Here is a 17181-nt window from a genome sequence, read left to right as displayed (position 1 = left end):
GAGCGGCTGGTAGTTTCGAACCGCTGACCTTAAGGTTCGCAGCCCGATTCGTAACCACTACGCTACCAGAGCTCCTTCAAAAAAACACATACATATTAGAGACTGAAAATACCAATGCTTGGGTCAGGAGCACTTTAGTCCTCAAAACGCAATTTTTGTTTTTAACACTACTAAGGTATTTTGCAGTAGATTTATCCAAAGCAATATGCCGTTTTAATTCTGGCTGTTGCTACCATGGGCATTGACTTTGGATCCAAGTAAAACTGAATCCATGACAACTTCAATCTTTTCTCCATTTATCATGATGTTGGTTATTGGTTTATTGTGAGGATTTTTTTCTCTTTATGTTGAGGTGTAATCAATACTGAAGGCTGTAGTGTTTGATCTTTATCCGTAAATGCTTCTAGCTCTCTTCACTTTCAAGAAGCAAGGTTGTGTCATCTGCATACCGCAGGTTTTTAATGAGCCTTATTCCTATCCTGATTCTGAATTTAACAGATTAACTAGGTATGGTGAAATGATTTTACCTTGTTGCACTCTTGATTTTTCTGTTTTAAACCATGCTGTAGCCCCTTGTTCTATTTGAATGAATGCCTTTTCGTAAACGTACAGGTTCCGCCTGAGCACAATCAGGTGTTCTGAAATGCTTTCCATCACAATGCTATTCATAATTTCTTAAGACTTACACAGTCTAATGACGTTGTGTATTCAATAAAACAAATGTAAACAACTACTGGTATTCACTGCTTTCAGCAAAGATCCAATTAGCAACAATATCAATTTTTCTTAGCCCTCTTCTGAATCGGATTTGAAATTTGGTAGTTCTGGTTTGATATGTGACAGCAACCATTTTGAAATTATCTTCAGCAAAGTTTTGCTTGCATGTGATACTAACTATGTTGTTTGTTAGCTTCCACACTCCATTGTACCACCTTTAAGTATACAATTTAACAAACAGGAAGTCTCAGTGACACTGTTAAGAGTATTTTACTGGAGTGGTCGACATCCAAATCTTATTCAAGTGAATTCAAAGGAAAACAAGAACAGATTAATTTAAGACTTTGTATACCATGGATTATTATTCTGAGATTTCTTTTTTTTTAAGATTTTTACTGTGGATTTAGTAAAAGTTTACAGGGCAGATCGTTAGTTTTGCATTCAACAAATCATAAACCTTGTTTCATTTCAATGATTATAATCCCCACAAAGTACCGTCATTTACCATTGTTTCTCTCTGTTCATTTTCCCTTTTTTTTTTTTTAAACACTCAGGCATATGTAATAATTTACACCACCAAAGGGCATATTCTGCAAGTCTGCCTCCTGGCCACCAGCTTCCCCTGAATCTTGAGTCCTCAACTGCTCCCTCTCTCCATGTCCCCATCTCTGCCTCCATTTCTTCTGCCGCTTCTTCTCTGGATAAGGTCTCTCATTCTGTTTGTGCTCTTCTCTCTTTATGGTCCTAGGGTCCTTTGTTTCTGGACTGTAAGATTAGCCACTCCCCTGTTTCTGTTACAAAATTTCTACCTTCACAATTGTGAGAGTCGCAATTAGTCATGATAACAATTACCCATTATTGAATCATAAGAATCTTATCCCCATCTCTTTTAACCAGATCTATCTAGACAAGATGAAAACTAATTAGTGGGGACTCTTTCTTCCCCCACACACTGTTAAACTGAATTTCCTCTTGGAACCTTGGAACCTAGTCACTTTGTGCCTTCATCATCCCCTCATGTTAGGTAGCCAGTGTCTGAGTTGCCCACCCCTACCTTCCCTGTGTACAGAGGGAATAGCATTGACACTTGATGTGAAGACTCCTTACCTCTCTGTTGGTATTTAGAGTTACTGCCTTCATGAGTATAGGTCAGGTTCATCAAATTGTAGCAATTTACCCTTTTTGCTTTATCAAACATTGTTTGGTTGTGTTTATTTTATCTTCTCCAGTTGATTACCAAGTCATCCAGGCTAGGTCAAATGGGTACTATCTGCAAGTTTGGATGTTCTTATGCATCTACCCTCACTTCATATCAGCTGGATGCTTCACTCTCAGCTCTAGCCCTCTGTGGCTTTGTCCTTGTCCATGGGCTCAGGTGTCCTCAGGTCTCACCACACTTTGGACCAACCTGCCTTTCCTCTTCTCTCTCATCTCCAAATCCACAGGAGTCCATGGAATGTGGTTGAACTCAGCCCATTTCTTCATTGCTCCCTTTCTCCCTCTTCCACTCACCAGTAGACCAATGTGGTCGTCAGAAAGCTTACATGCCTGCTCATGTGTTCCATTTGAGTTTCAGTCTTAGAGGAGGGTTTGTCCTGAAGGAACTTCATTGCTTGCCTTGATGGTTTCCTGGCGAAAAGCTTGCTTATTCTTGTAGTATCCACACTTTTGTTTTGGGATTTTCCTGAAAATCTTCTTTTTGAGGATGTATCTTCTGTCACTCTAGCTGTTCCAGGCTAGTCTACTTGTCCTTACTAGTGGGAATGTCCCACCTCAGAAAGTTCTGGATAGGACTCAGTATTCCACCTAAGGTTCTATACTCTTCAAAGGTTCTGCAAGAAGCCTATTTCACTGGGCCCCCCTTTTAGGTATTCCAAAGTTCTAGTATCCCTTTTAGGTATTCCAATCAGTTTTCTATAATCATGTTTCCCGACATTCCTTTCTACCGCACCCCCAAGTATCTATTTTACAATAGTAGACAAGGGAAACCAATATTCATAAGAAAGTCAAGCATCTTAGTATTATTTCTCCTCTTCAAACTATGCCTAGATCCCTGTATCGCAGAGCCCTGTTGTTCCAAGTCTAAGCATACATCACTATTTACTTCTGTCCCACTTAGCCCATGTAAACCTGTCTCAGTGTTGCCCATAAACCTTGTTTTTCCACCTCCTCCCCTTTATTGTATTTCCCTCCCTAACACCCAAACTATGATGTGTCTGCCCTTACCCTGTGCTCTACCATCGCCTCCCTCCAACTCCCACTAAGCCCCCCACCCCAACCCCACCATTGTGGTTACCTTATATTCCATTAGCTTTTCCCTCCATTTTGTGCAGTCTATTTTATCCTGTAATCTACCTGACCTTCTCACCACTTGGATCACTGTTCCTCTGTGTTTACCTTCTTTCACATTGTAATTGTGCTGATCATAGACTGACTTCCCAGATCCTCTGAATTTGTTCTTATAGTTTTATTCTGTTCTCAACTCTATCATTTGTTGATTGAGTTCCAGGTGATGCTGCCATGTATGTCAATCTCTGGTTGTTGACTGTTCTTGTTGGTTGTCAGTCCACAGAACTCCCTTTAGGATGTTTTTCATTGCAGGTTGGTTTTGGCAAAATCCCTTGGCCTCTGCTTATCTTAGAATGTTTGATTATACCATCGTATTTGATTGACAACTTTGCTGGGTAAAGGATTCTTGGATGGCGTTTTTTTTTTTCTTTCAGGGTTTTATATATGTATCCCTATTGCCTTCTTGCCTGCATGGTTTCTGTTGAGAGATCCAAGCTTAATCAGATTTGCTTGCCTTTGTATGTTACACTTTTCTTTTCCCTAGCTGCTTTCAGGATTCTTTCTTTATGTTTGCTTTTGGAGAGTTTGATTATTATGTATCTTGGAGATTTTCTTTTAGGGTCTATCCTTCCTGGGGTTCGTTGAGCCCCTATCTATTCAGTTTTTAGGATCTTAGGGAAATTTTCTTCCAGCAGCTCTTCAACTATTTCTTCTGTGGACTTGTGTGATTCTTCCTGTTCCAGAATGCTGATAATTCTTAAGTCATTCCTCTTCGTGTTGTCCAACATGAATCTTAGACCTTCTTCAGGTTTTTTTTTGTCCTTTTTATGCTTGTTCTATCTTAGTTGTATTGAGAGATTTATCTTTCAGCTCAATAGTTCTGGCTTCTATCTCTTCAATTCTACTCCTTTGCCCTTTCAGTGTATTGTCCATTTCTGATATTCTATATTTAATCATTGGAACCACTTTCTGTAGGTTTTGAATTGTTTCCAATGCTGTATCTATCTTATTTGATTGTTCCTGTAGCACTTTCCTGACTTCTTCCTTATTTTTCTCAACTCTATTATAAAGTGTCTTGAAACATTTTATAATCATTTTTCTGAATTCCTTCTGAGGCATTTCCAAAGTCTGCCCATCTTCCAGTATGGAGTGTAGGTCTACCTCCAGCTCATTTGTCTCAGTCACTTTATTTTGTTTCTGGACATGTGCTGATATGGTTATCTGTCTCTGTTTTTAAGCATATTCGGTAGTTAGCTGTGGCCTTAATACTTACATGGGTGTGTGTTTTGGTATTTTTATGCTTTCTGATTGCCTTCAGGTAGATGTGATCAGGAGATGGGCTTCCCTTTTCACTCTTCTTCCTGAGAAATTTCAAGATGCCACTGTTGGTTGTTATGACGTAATTCAGGATATAGTTTTTGGCCTATTTCCTTTTCAATCTGCCTGTCCTGCTCCACAACCCCCATTCAGACCTCTTTCCTAGTGATAAACAGTTCAGGACTGCCTGTGGCTGTTTTGCACTTCCATTTGATTTTGAGTGGAAACTGTCCCTTTAAATTTTGAGGTGATCTGTGTGCATGCATAATAGAATCCTTTAGGGTAGGGGTGGTGTGCCCACTCATGCAGCCACATCCGCTAGTCGCCAGAATAGAGGTGCACAGATAACGAGAGACCAATGAACAGATACAAAATAAAGAATGCCCACACCTTTATCTCTGTGATTCTGTGATTTATCAGAGCTGCTCTGATCCTTCTCCCGCTTGCTCTCGCCCAAGATGGCCACTCAGGGAGCAGCTGAGTGCCTTGGATTAGAAAGCACTGGATTTCTTGATTCTGCTACAAATTCCACTGGCTGTAAGACTTACAACTTTCTAAATATTCCTTTATATGTGGTTCAGAGTTCTGGGACCATCCCCTGAGCCTGCCTGGTCTGGTATTTTAGGTTGTTGCTGATGGAGCTCCTCACTGCACTCCTACCCTATCTGCCATCTGGTTTGTAATCCCTCAATGATTTGTTTTTGAAGAAGGAGTAAAATGAGGTAGTGATTAAAGGAGCAAATATAGTCAAGATATATATGTGCATTTGTTTTAAAGATGGGGACATTACTGGTGTGTTTACAGACTGTTGTTGTTAAATGCTGTTGAGTCGGTTGCAACTCACAGCAACTCTGTACAGGGTTTCCAAAAAGTGGCTGGTGAGTTTGAACCACTGACCTTGTGGTTGAAATTAACTTTGCGGTCCAGTGCTTTATCCCACAGCACCAAACCAGGACTCCTATACTGATAGGGAATATACCATTCTTTAAAACTAGGGATTCCTCAGGGCATTCAAGTAATTGGCAGCATTTTCTACCAAAAAAAACTTAATATACCCATATGTATTCATAAGGAGCTCTGGTAACATAGTGTTTGAGTTGGGCTGCTAACCTCAGGGTCAGCGATTTAAAACTGCCAGCAATTCTGGGAGAAAATGAGGCTTTCTGCTCCTGTAAAGACTTTCAACCTTGGAAACCCTATGTAAGATCACTGTGAATGGACTCCAAGGCACACCATCACCACCGTATGTATTCATAAATCCCCTTGAGATTTTGAGCCAGTCTCTAAAAATGAGCTGCTTTTAATCTTTGCCACCTCCAAATTAGACAGCCCTAAAGAATATGGAAATAAATAACATCTCTGATGTTTTACAGCATCATTTGATGTTGGCCAGCATGACAGTTCCTAGTAATTGAAGAAACCATGATTGACTCAGTTCTGCCTCTTCCACACTCTTGTTCCTGAAACGTGAAGGACTTCTGGATTAAAGGAGACTGTGCAGACAAAGACAGGACGGAAACCAAATAGGACTTCCAGACAACTCCTTCTTAAATGTTGTTGTTATGTGCCGTGGAGTCGGTTCTGACTCATAGCGACCTTTCACAGGGTTTCCGAGGCTGTTAATCTTTATGGGAGCAGATCGCCTCATCTTTCTCCCGTGGAACAGCTGGTAGTTTCGAACTGCTGACCTTGAGGTTCACAATCCGATTCGTAACCACTACGCTACCAGAGCTCACTTGTTAAGTTTATCTTATTTTGATGCTTTTGGCTTAATCACTTTTCTGCTTCCCAGTGAACCTCTCTGACTTCATTATAAAATTAAAGAAAGAAGAATTACAACAAGATATGGACATCATTGATTTTTCTGAATGTTTTTCATCACTGTCTTTAGGATCAGGAAAGAAACCTCAAAAACACATCACCTTGGAATCATATATCCTTTTTTTTTTTGACTGGATTTTCCTGTCTCTCCTCTCTAAATTTTCCTGTCTCTCCTCTCTAAATAGATTCTTTCCATTTCTACACAGCTGTATTTCCTGGCAAAACACAAACTGAGTCAGGGGTGAAATTGCAAGGAAGACATAGATCTCAATTTGGACAATGATTAAACTCAGATATAATAACCAAAGAACCAAGTAAGACACGGACAGTCTGTTGATACCAGGGAAACGAGAAGTTGATTAGTACGGTCCCAGGGTTAACAACTAGGGAAAATGAGAAAGATGATTAACAAGGAAGCATTTTGCAGAGCCATTTCCTGCTGGGTCCTGGCGGCCATGGGACTGAAGAGTCCTCCCAGATTCCACTTTTCTTTGCTCCCTGATTTCAGTCTGTCACCAACTGCTGTGGCCAACAACTTTTTACTTTTCTCAAAACACTTTCTTTTATATTTCTGCAATGTTAATCAAATTTCTGTGTCTTATAACTTGATGCCAGACTCTGCTTTGCGGCTGGCTCTCACTCTCCAGATGGCTCCTACCAAAGAAGTTTCTGCAGCTTAGTAAGAATGTGCATTTGTGACTTAACTCTGCTTCCACCCAAGTACTTCCCAAATCAAATGCAATGTCTTGGTTGTCAATGTTGGGATTTTCTCTCTTTCCTCTACATGTCACCAAGTTCCCATATAGAAGCCTAGTCAGTTTGATCTCTATCTTCTTACCCATGTCTTGACCTCCATACCCTCTTCTGGACCTCTTTATCAGAGTTAACTACCCATTTTTCAGTATTTTGTACTGTGGTGGCTTGCCTATTGCTGTGTTACTGAAAGCTATGCCACCTGTATTTCCAATATCAGTAGGGTCATTTCTTGTGGTTAAGTTTCAGTGAAGCTTCCTGACAGATTAGGAAGAAAGAGTTGTCCATATACTCCAAAAATCAGCCAATGAAGATTTTATAGATCACAACAGAATATTTTCTGACTTGCTTGTTTGCACACATCATGAGGAGGGATTAATTGATAGAGGATGATATCATGCTTAGTGAAGGAATGGGCCAGCAAGGGTGAGGAAGAGACTATATGAGACCCACAGTATCTGCAAGGATGGATTCAAAATATTGCTGATCATGAGGATGATACAATGTTTGTTTGTTTGTTTTCTGTAACATATAACGTCCTCATGAGTCTGAGTCAACTCAAAAGCAGCTGTCTATCTATATTCTGTGCCCTTAGAAAGTCAAGCTTTTTCAACCCCATAAACTTTTAGTAATTTTTTAATAACCCTATAAACAATTCACACACTAAGGAGACAGCAAGCACTTCAGGAAAAAAAAAGTCCATATGGTTTATCATTACAGGCCATTAATGGGTAGAACACACATTAAACATGGCTTACTGGGGCAGTAGTAAACCTTAGCTCGTCTTCATAAACCTTAGCTCATCAGCAAGCTAGGCAAGTAGTCTTTAACAAACACATTTTAGTTCCTACTAGTAATAACAAAATAGCCCTTTGCCTCAACTCAGTAAAAATACTCACAAAGCCTATGGCCAGAAACTAGGCTGATATGCTTGTGATTTGTATGGGCTACTCACTACTTTGTCTGTGTTTGTAGAAACTTTACAAAAGGATAGGAGACACTTGCCAGTCTGAATGCTGACCATCTCTCCAGCCTCCCTCATCACATTTCTCTGACGTGCTCCCTGTGACAGTTCCTCAAATATGCCAGACTCTACTGTCCTTTTCATTTAGTCATACAGTCTTCTGTCATTCTCTTAAGCCCTCTTGTCTCTTGATAAAAACCTACTTGCCATTCAACACTCAGTTAAAATGTAACCTCTTCATTGAAGCCTTCTCAGCTTCACAGTTCCTAACACCCTGTGTTAGTAACAGGTGTTACTAACCAGCACCAAGTAAGTACCCACACAAACAATTACAGCAGGCTTACAGATTGAATGATATTATTATAAAATACATTAGATTTATTTTCTTTCTAGATCAATTACCTTTAAAGTTGCTTTGAAACCCATTCAAAACTAACCTTTAAGCCAAACTTCCAAACTCAAGATACAGTAACTGATTTAGTGTTTATGTATGTTGTTGTTGTTAAGTGCCATTGAGTCGGTTCTGTCTCATAGCTACCCTGTATAGGGTTTCTGAGGAGCAGCTGGTGGGTTTGGATTGCTGACCTTGTGGTTCACAGTCGAGTGCTTATCCTGCAGCGACACACCAAAAGTCCAGTGTTATGTACAGGAGTGGGCAAGACTGGTCATCCCCCTCACTGTGTACATTGAACTGGGTACTGGAGCAAAAATACGCATATTAAATGCTGCTTTCATACTGCTATCATGTGCATTTAAGAGTGTGCAATACCTGCATTCTAAAACACAAAGTTATGTTTAAATGCAATGCAGTCACTCCTTTTTTTTCCCATTTCAGGAAAATTAAAGAAAAATATTTTTGTAAAGTAAAATACTTCTGAGTCACCAGAAAAAAAGGTCAAGTCAAAGCCATAATGAAATACTACATTATGACAAGGATAGTTAGAATAAGTCCCAGTGTGGAAGTGTAGGATAAGCACTGGACTGCTCACCACAAGTATGCAGTGCAAACCCCCCAATTGCTCCATAGGAGAAAGATGAGGCTTTCTGCTCCTGTGAAGAATTGCAGCCCTGGAAACCCTATGCAGAATCTCTAGGAGTTGGCAGCAACTTAATGGCATAGAGATTTTGAGGATGGTTAAGACTTTTTTTAAAAACTAGATAACAAATGTTGCTGAGGATATGGGAAAATTGGAACCCTTATCCATTTCTAGTGGGATTGTAAAATGGCATTCCTCAAAACACTGAAAATAGAACTAACATTTGTTCCAGTGATTCCAATCCTAGATATATATGCAAAAGACTAAAAGCAGAGACTCAAAGAGACATGTATATCAATGTTCAAGGCGTCCTGGTAGCAGATTATGAGCTGGACTGTTAACCACAAGGTCAGCAGTTCGAAGTTACCAGACACTTCATGGGAGAAAGATGAGGCTTTCTGTACCTGTAAAAGATTTACAGCCTCAGAACCCCTATACAGGTTCACTATGAGTCGGACAGAACTTGGTGGTACACAACCACCAACCACATAAATGTTCATTGAAGCTCTATTCAGAATAATCCAAAGGTGGAAAACTAAATGCCAATCAACAGTAGAATGGGTAAACAAAATATGGTACCTACATACAATGAAATACTACCCAGCCCGTTGTTATTAAGTGCTGTGGAGTCAGTTGCTAGTCATAGCGATCCTGCCTAGGTTTTCATGGAACAGCTAGTGAATTTGAACAACAGACCTTGCGATTTAAATGGACCTTGCAGTCCAGTGCATTATCCTGAAATTCCACACCAGGTCTTAACCAGTAGGAGAAATAAAAGTCTTGGCTTATGCTACACTGTGGATGGAGCTTGGAGATATTATGCTAAAAAAAAAAAAAAATTGAAAGGGCAAATACTGTAGGACCTTGTTGATATAAAAAGCCAAGAAAAGGAAAATGTAGAGTTGTTGTTGTTGTTGTTAAGTGCCGTTGAATCGGTTCCAATCCATAGTGACCCTGTAGAGGGTTCCCAGCGAGCGACTGGTGAGCTTGAACCACCAACCTTGCAGTTCAAACATACTTTGTAGTCTACGGCATTAACTCAGAGCACTACCACAGTTTATTAGTGTTTGCCAGGGGTAGACAAGAAGGCAATAGAGGGATTGACAGTGATGCAAAATTTTCATGAATAAGGGTAAAGTTGGACAACTGAGTATTTATAAGTACTGTCATTATTGTAAGTTGTAACACTGTCAAAAGTTGAATTCGCGAAAGTCGTGTGACAGATATATTTACAATAATGACTAAAAAAGAGAGAGAGAGGGAGAAAGAGTAGTTGTTAATGCTGTTTTTGTACAGCCAAATACCTTATGGAATTTGGTTCCTTGGTTTGGATGTTTAGGGTCCTGGTTTCATGGGGCATCCCAGCTAATTGGCCTAACAATGTATTGAATACTCCTGTTCTACCTTCTAGTTCATTGTGTAGTACCTGGTGTCTTAAAATCTTACAAGTAGCTATCAAAGGCACAAGTCTCTATTCATCTGGAACAACAGAAAAAGAAGAAAAGTCAGGAATATGAGTAGGATATCTAATGTGTAGTTAATTTCCTTTATAAATTACTTCATCCTTTGCATAAGACCAGAACTTGATGGTGCCTGGTGACCATTGAAGAAGATTTTAATAAAAAATTCTATAGAAGAATTCTGATAAAAAAATAGAAACGGCATAACATTATTTCAAATTCCCACAGAGTCTAGGCTTTCTTGAGCCACAACAGTTGGATTAACCCCTAAAACTATTTCCCTGAGATAATCTTTAAACCTTAAACTAAAAAAATCCCTTGAAATCTTCTTAAAGCCCAACAATGGTTTAGCTTAACTAGCAAAAAAGTTCTGCCTTGAGCATTATGCTCTTTAAAAACTATCAATATGGGATCAAACTGACAACAGCTGCTCAAAAGATTAGGTAGGAACCTTAAGGGGCAATGAGTTTATTTTAATGAGAGAGGAACAACTCAGAAAAAGAGAGTGAGAAAAGTTGCAAAACTTGAAGAATGAAATTGATGTCCCTGAATTGTACATATGGAAACTGTTGAATTAGAGAACTTTTGTGGTATATATTCTCAGCCACAATATAAATAGAAGTGAAAGAAAAAAAAGGCCAATAGCCAAACAAGCAGCATGGTACTAACAATTCCTAAGCTAAACTTTAATGTATGTATAACTTTTATTTAATAATAAGGGAATGTTTGCTACAACTACTTTGCTTTGTATAGCTATTATTTTGTTTTCAATCTCATTTTTATTTTTTTCAAAGTTAATGCATGTACGTATTTTAGGGAAATTATTACAAGAAATAGGAGTCCCTTGTCCCTTATTTCCTAATCCCCACAGGCTACAAATCTTAAGAAAAATGAAGTACAATATTTCTGCAATGTGAATATTTATTTCCAAATTTATCTCAATTGTAAATTTTTTAAAGTTTGGTGAAGCAACTTTCCCCAAAGCAGAAACCATCATCATAATAGTTTGTCATTCAAAACAAAAATTAATAATGCATATTTGCAAAAATGTAACAAAATAGGATCATTTTTAAGAAAATACAGACCTAGACAGGGCATCTCTAGCTATTCTCATTTTTTGTGGAGGTGTTCTGCCTTTACAACTCCCATCTGGAAGCTGGAAATTGGATTATCTTCTCTCAAGTTCTTCTCCTTACTAGAGAAGTCTTCCTCCTTTTCTGGGCAACCAGGAAATTTCTTTGTCTCTTGCACATACACAGACACAATATGGCATCTGGCCAACCCCACTTCTTTGTCTGTTCCCAGCAGTGAGGGAATGGGATATCTTGTACTAAGGCACAAGAGGAGTGAACATAGAACTTCTGCTGGCCACAGGAGACCAGTGGCAACTAGTCACATTGATCTTGCTTTGTCTCTTCCCAATGTCAGGAAAATGTTTCCCATGACCTGACAGAGCAAGGATGACCTTTTGTAGATGACTACAAGCTGAAGAAGTCAACATCACTTTTCCACTAAAAAAATAAACAGCAAGAAAACAAATCAAACACATTTACCAAATTTGAGTATTAAAATACTCTCATAATATTTATTGCACTTGTTGTTAAGTACTGTCAAGTCGGTTCCAACTCAGTGTCCAAGGAGCAGCTGGTGAGTTTAAAGTATTGATCTTACAGTTCAAATAAACCTTGCAGTCCAGCACATTAGCCCACAGTGCCAAACCAGGACAATAATACTTTTCTTGCCTAATTTGTTATTGATTTTTCAGATGTTTCTTGCATTTAATATTTGCAAAATCACTAATGAATTAAGCAAGAAAAGTATTATATCCATTTCACAGATAAAGTGGAATTTAGAGAGGCAAAGCAAAAATTCCCATATTGTGTAGTGGCCTGTAACAGACCTCTGGCCTATGGAGTTTTGAACTCTTTAGATATCTTCTATAAACAAAAAGCCAAGTCAAGTTATAGATGTAACGCAATTTGAATTGATTTCTGAAATATCCATCTCAATGAGCCTGAGTGAGCAGAAATCAATTAGTGAGGAGAGAAATGCTTACTGAAGGAACCTTCATAAAAATAGCATTATAATGTATTATTCTATAGAGGAGGGATTTGTTTATCAAAAAAAAAATGTATTAAGTGAAATGGTACATTACTTATATAACTATAATGGTTGGTATAAAATAAAATTGATATATGCTAGAAACTGTATCTTTATTTCAGCCTTCATGACAACCTATAAGGTAAGTAATACCATTCATATTTTATAGATGAGAAATTGAGTCTAAGAGAAGTTACTAAATTATCCAACTTACATGGAAAATTCACCAGTGTCATCTCCCTCATTCTTGGCATTATGCCTGGAACAGTAAATGTTCTGAATAAACATTTTTGAATGAATGAATGGCTGAATGAATGAGTAAAATGGAAACAAACAAACAAACAAACATGGTCTAATTCATGTGTGCCTGCTTCTAAATTTCATATGTTTTCCCCTCTGTCATACTCTTCATTTTATAACTTACTGTTCTCGAGTGCTGTCAAGTTGGTTCCAACTCATAGGAACACTAGATAGGGTTTCAGAAGAGTGGTTGGTGGGTTTGAACTTCCAACTTTTTGGTTAGCAGGCCAGTGTTCCACACCAGGACTCCATATATCTATTGTTAGCTCCTTTAAAAGTGAGACTGCTCCCAAAGCATCTGAAATGTAATTTGAGTTGCATAAAAACTTTTAGGAAACTATCCTGGTGTGGCACTGTGGATTCATGCGCCAGACTGCAAACCCTTTGAACTGCAATGTCAGCAGTTCGAGCTCACTAGCCTCTCCTCAGAAACCCTATATAGGGTTACTATGGGTGGGAAATGACTCGATGGCACTTAACAACAGCAACAACAACAACAATCCTAGCGTGGCATTGTGATTTAAAGCGCTGGACCTCAAAGGAGGTTTGAACCACAAGGTTACAGTTCAAGCTCATCAGTAGCTCATTGGAAATCCTATGCAGGGTTGCTATAGGTTGGAACCAAATCAATGGCACTTAACAACAATAACAACATCTGTTGTGTACAGTGAGGGAACTCTACATTGTAAAACTCTACAGTGTAAGATCATTCAGGTCTGAGTCCACTGCTGTTTTTCATTAGTTAGTTGCTTGGTCTGGATATATGTGAATATTTAAGCTGGTTCATTAGTCTCTTGGGTCTCCTTCCGTACATTTGACTCCCCTGACTCTATCACCCCTCTTTCTGGAGTTTCTCCATAGCTCCCCAAGTTTCTGCTTAAGACATCCAGAGAAAGTCACCTGAGTATGCCTGCATCTAGGATTCTCTGGTTAGGTACTATAGGCAACTTCAAAATAAAACTGTTATTTCTCATATTGAGAGGTGGCCAGGGCCAATTGAAGGCAACTTATCTAATAACACACACACAAAAAGAAGACTTTTTAAAAATTTCCATAAAGACAAATTATGAATAACCAAAGAGAAAGTGGAAAATGCTACAAACAACATCATTTTTATAAGTAGAAGTTTGTCCTCCATATCTCTGGGTGCCTTTCTACAGCCAAATTCTCAGTAAGCAGGACAAGTTCACCAATCAAGACAGAACTATGCTATTCATCAATTTCAGTGGCATCACTAAGTGGGCACAGATGGGACAGACAGCCCCCAAGGTGACTTTGTCAGAGGGATGACACCAAAATGACTGTTTATAAAATTTTTGTGAAGTGTCTAAGCAGAAATTTATTAATTTTTATTAAATTATTTCTGTAGTTAGTTATAACAAAACATGTTTTGTAAATAGGGTTTGGTGTGTGTGTGGTGTTTATGTGCCGTGGAGTAGGTTCCAACTCATTGTGACTTCTGCATAGGCTTCCCGAGGCTGTAAATCTTTAAAGGTAGCAGAAAGTCTTATCTTTCTCCCATGGAACCACTGGTAGTTTCTTACTGTTGACCTTGAGATTAGCAGCTGGATTTATAACCACTACGCTTCCAGAGCTCCTTACGTGTATCGATAAACTCATATAACTAAAACTCTTTGCTAACTTACTTTTTGAACCTTCTAATTCACTGTAGTCAAGGTGATCATTATTACCAATTAAAACAATACTTTGAATCACATGGTGTTTTCTGTACCTGCTACAAGTACATGCTGTTGTTTTCATTGCTGCTGGTATATTATTTACTGGAGTCTTGGTCTCTGAGTCAGAACTGACTCGATGGCAATTAAAACAATGGCATATTTCTTAGTTTATTTTAACTTTTGATTGTGACTTACTTGAAGGTTTACAGAGCAAATCAGTTTTCCATTCAAAAATCCATACAAATTTTGTTCACAATCCCTACCTTGTAACATCACTTACCACACTGCTTGGGTTTCTTGTTCCCATTATTTCTTTCCTAACCCTTCTTAACTTTGCCCTTGGGTAAATGCTGACCTTTGACCTCAAATTATTGGTTATTCTAAGGATTGTGTGCGCCTTAATGTTCTTGTTCCCTTTACAGACCTATCTGTTGTTTGGCTAAACTAAGAGCCATAGCCTTGGTTGTTGCACCACACTCTCTAAGCATGGTCTTTTAACTGATTTTGAGTTTTACTTCATGTTTTCCTCCTGCTCTCCCTGGGACTTTCCAACATGATGTGTTGCAGAGCAGTTAGTAGCCGGGCATCATCTTGTTCTTTTGGTCTTAGGGTGGTAGAAGCTGATGTTCAAGTGATCCATCAGATCATTGGACTAGTTATTTCCTTATGTCTTTGATTTTCTTCACTTCTCTTTGTCCTGGATGGAGAGAGACCAGTAGTTGCACCTTAGATGGCTGCTGACAAGTTTTTGAGACCAGACTTACTGCTCACCAAATTAAGATGTATAACACTGTCTTTGTGGATGTATTGTGCCTATTGATGTTTAAGTCCTCCAAGACTACAGTGCTGAGTCCTTAGGCCCAGCAACAAATTCTCTCAAAGCATTTATGTCTATGTTCTACTACATTCATGAATATCCTTACAGTATAGGTAAATATACATACAGAAATATCCTCTGTCAAACTCATATAGACTTGGGGCTGTAATCCCATTCTCACTGGCACATCTGTTCAGCTTGGGTGTCTATCTTTGCATCCGCTTTTTTTTTTTTTTTTTTCAAGTTTTTATTGTGAGTTGAGAGAAAGTGTACAGGGCAAATCATCAATCCTACATTCAACAAATCGTACACTTTGTTTCAATACAATGATTATAATCCTTTCCATGTACCATCAGTTGACAGTATTTCTCTCTATTCATTTTAGCTTTTTTTAAAAACAACAACAACAACAACAAAAACGACTCAGGTATATATAATAATTTAAACGACTGAAAGGCATATTCTGCAAGTCTGCTTCTTGGCTGTGTGCTCTTAGTTCCTCTCTTTCCGTGAATCTAGAGTCCTCAGCTGCTCGCTCTCTCCATGTCCCCATCTCTGCCTCAATCTCTGATGGTTTTAGGGCCCTCTGTTTCTGGACTGTAAGATTAAATACTCACCCATTTTTGTTACAAAACTTCTACCTTTAAAATTCTGACAGTTGCAATTAGTTATGATAACAATTATTCACTTTTGAATCGTAAGAATCTTATACTCATCTCTTTTTACCAGACCCATCTAGACAAGATGAAAATTATTCAGTGGGGACTTTGTCTTCGTCGACACACTCTTAAACTCCCTCCTGAAACCTTGTAAGCCAGTCACTTTGAGCTTTCATCACCCCTCATTTTAGGTAGCCAATGTCTAAGTTGCCCATCCCTCTCTACCTTGTGCACAGAGGGGATAGCATTGACACTGGATGTGAGCACTCTGTTCCTCTCTGTTGGTATTTTGAGCTACTACCTCAATGAGTATAGGTCAAGTTCATCAAATTGTAGCAATTTACCCTTGTTTCCTTTATCAAACAAATTAAAAACATTTTTTTTTAATCTTTCTCTAGTCAAGTTCTGATTATCAAGCCATCGAGGTTAGATCCAATGGGTTGATCCACTTTCCAATCACTTATTACAGGAATGTATATATAACAGTATTTACTTCCATTGCCTTTAACTCTTGCACTCTTCCCAGGTATAACAATTACTTATTACTTAACTCTTTTATAACTAAACAGAGAAGTCGTTTAAAGCATGAAGTGTGGAAAATTCATGCTTCTTGATATATGCTTAGAAATAAAACTTAAATTTTATATTCAGTTGGTTTTAAATTTTCAGTCTTTGAATTTTTCCTTAAACACATCACTGTCTTGCAAAGATATATATGACATTAAGAAAAATTTAGGGTGTAAACTTGAATTATGGTTTAAAAAATAGTGATACATTAAAATTTATATTTGATAGAACTAACATTTCCAATAGAATTATATCTTATATCTTCATATTGTGTTTATTTTTCAAGTGTTGCTAATTTATCTTTTTTTTTTTTTATTGTGCATGAATATTCTATCATGCCACATAGAGTGCATACATCAAAGAGGCAGGCCATGTGGATACCAGAAAAGGAAAGCAAAAATAGGCAAGAATCTCATAAAACACTCACTGAATCCATATGTCAGAAGACTAGATGATGGCCAGGGTTCATCAGTCTCCGATTGATAAAGCTGATTCTTTTGATGTGAGCATGCATTATGCAGAAGAACAAAGTGTGGAAATGGCAGAATTTGAAGCAGAAGGGAGTACAGAAAGGGACTCTAGCCATGTAAATGAGATGAGTAGCAATTAAGGAGAAAGATATGCTAGTTTTGTGTGATGTTTCTTTCTGGGAGATACCAGTTCCAGATCATTTTTAGATTGAAATCATCAAATGGGAAGTG

The sequence above is a fragment of the Chrysochloris asiatica genome, unplaced genomic scaffold (genome assembly GCF_000296735.1).
Source record: "Chrysochloris asiatica unplaced genomic scaffold, ChrAsi1.0 scaffold00016, whole genome shotgun sequence".
NCBI lineage: Eukaryota > Metazoa > Chordata > Mammalia > Afrosoricida > Chrysochloridae > Chrysochloris > Chrysochloris asiatica.
This window is presented reverse-complemented; position numbering follows the sequence as displayed.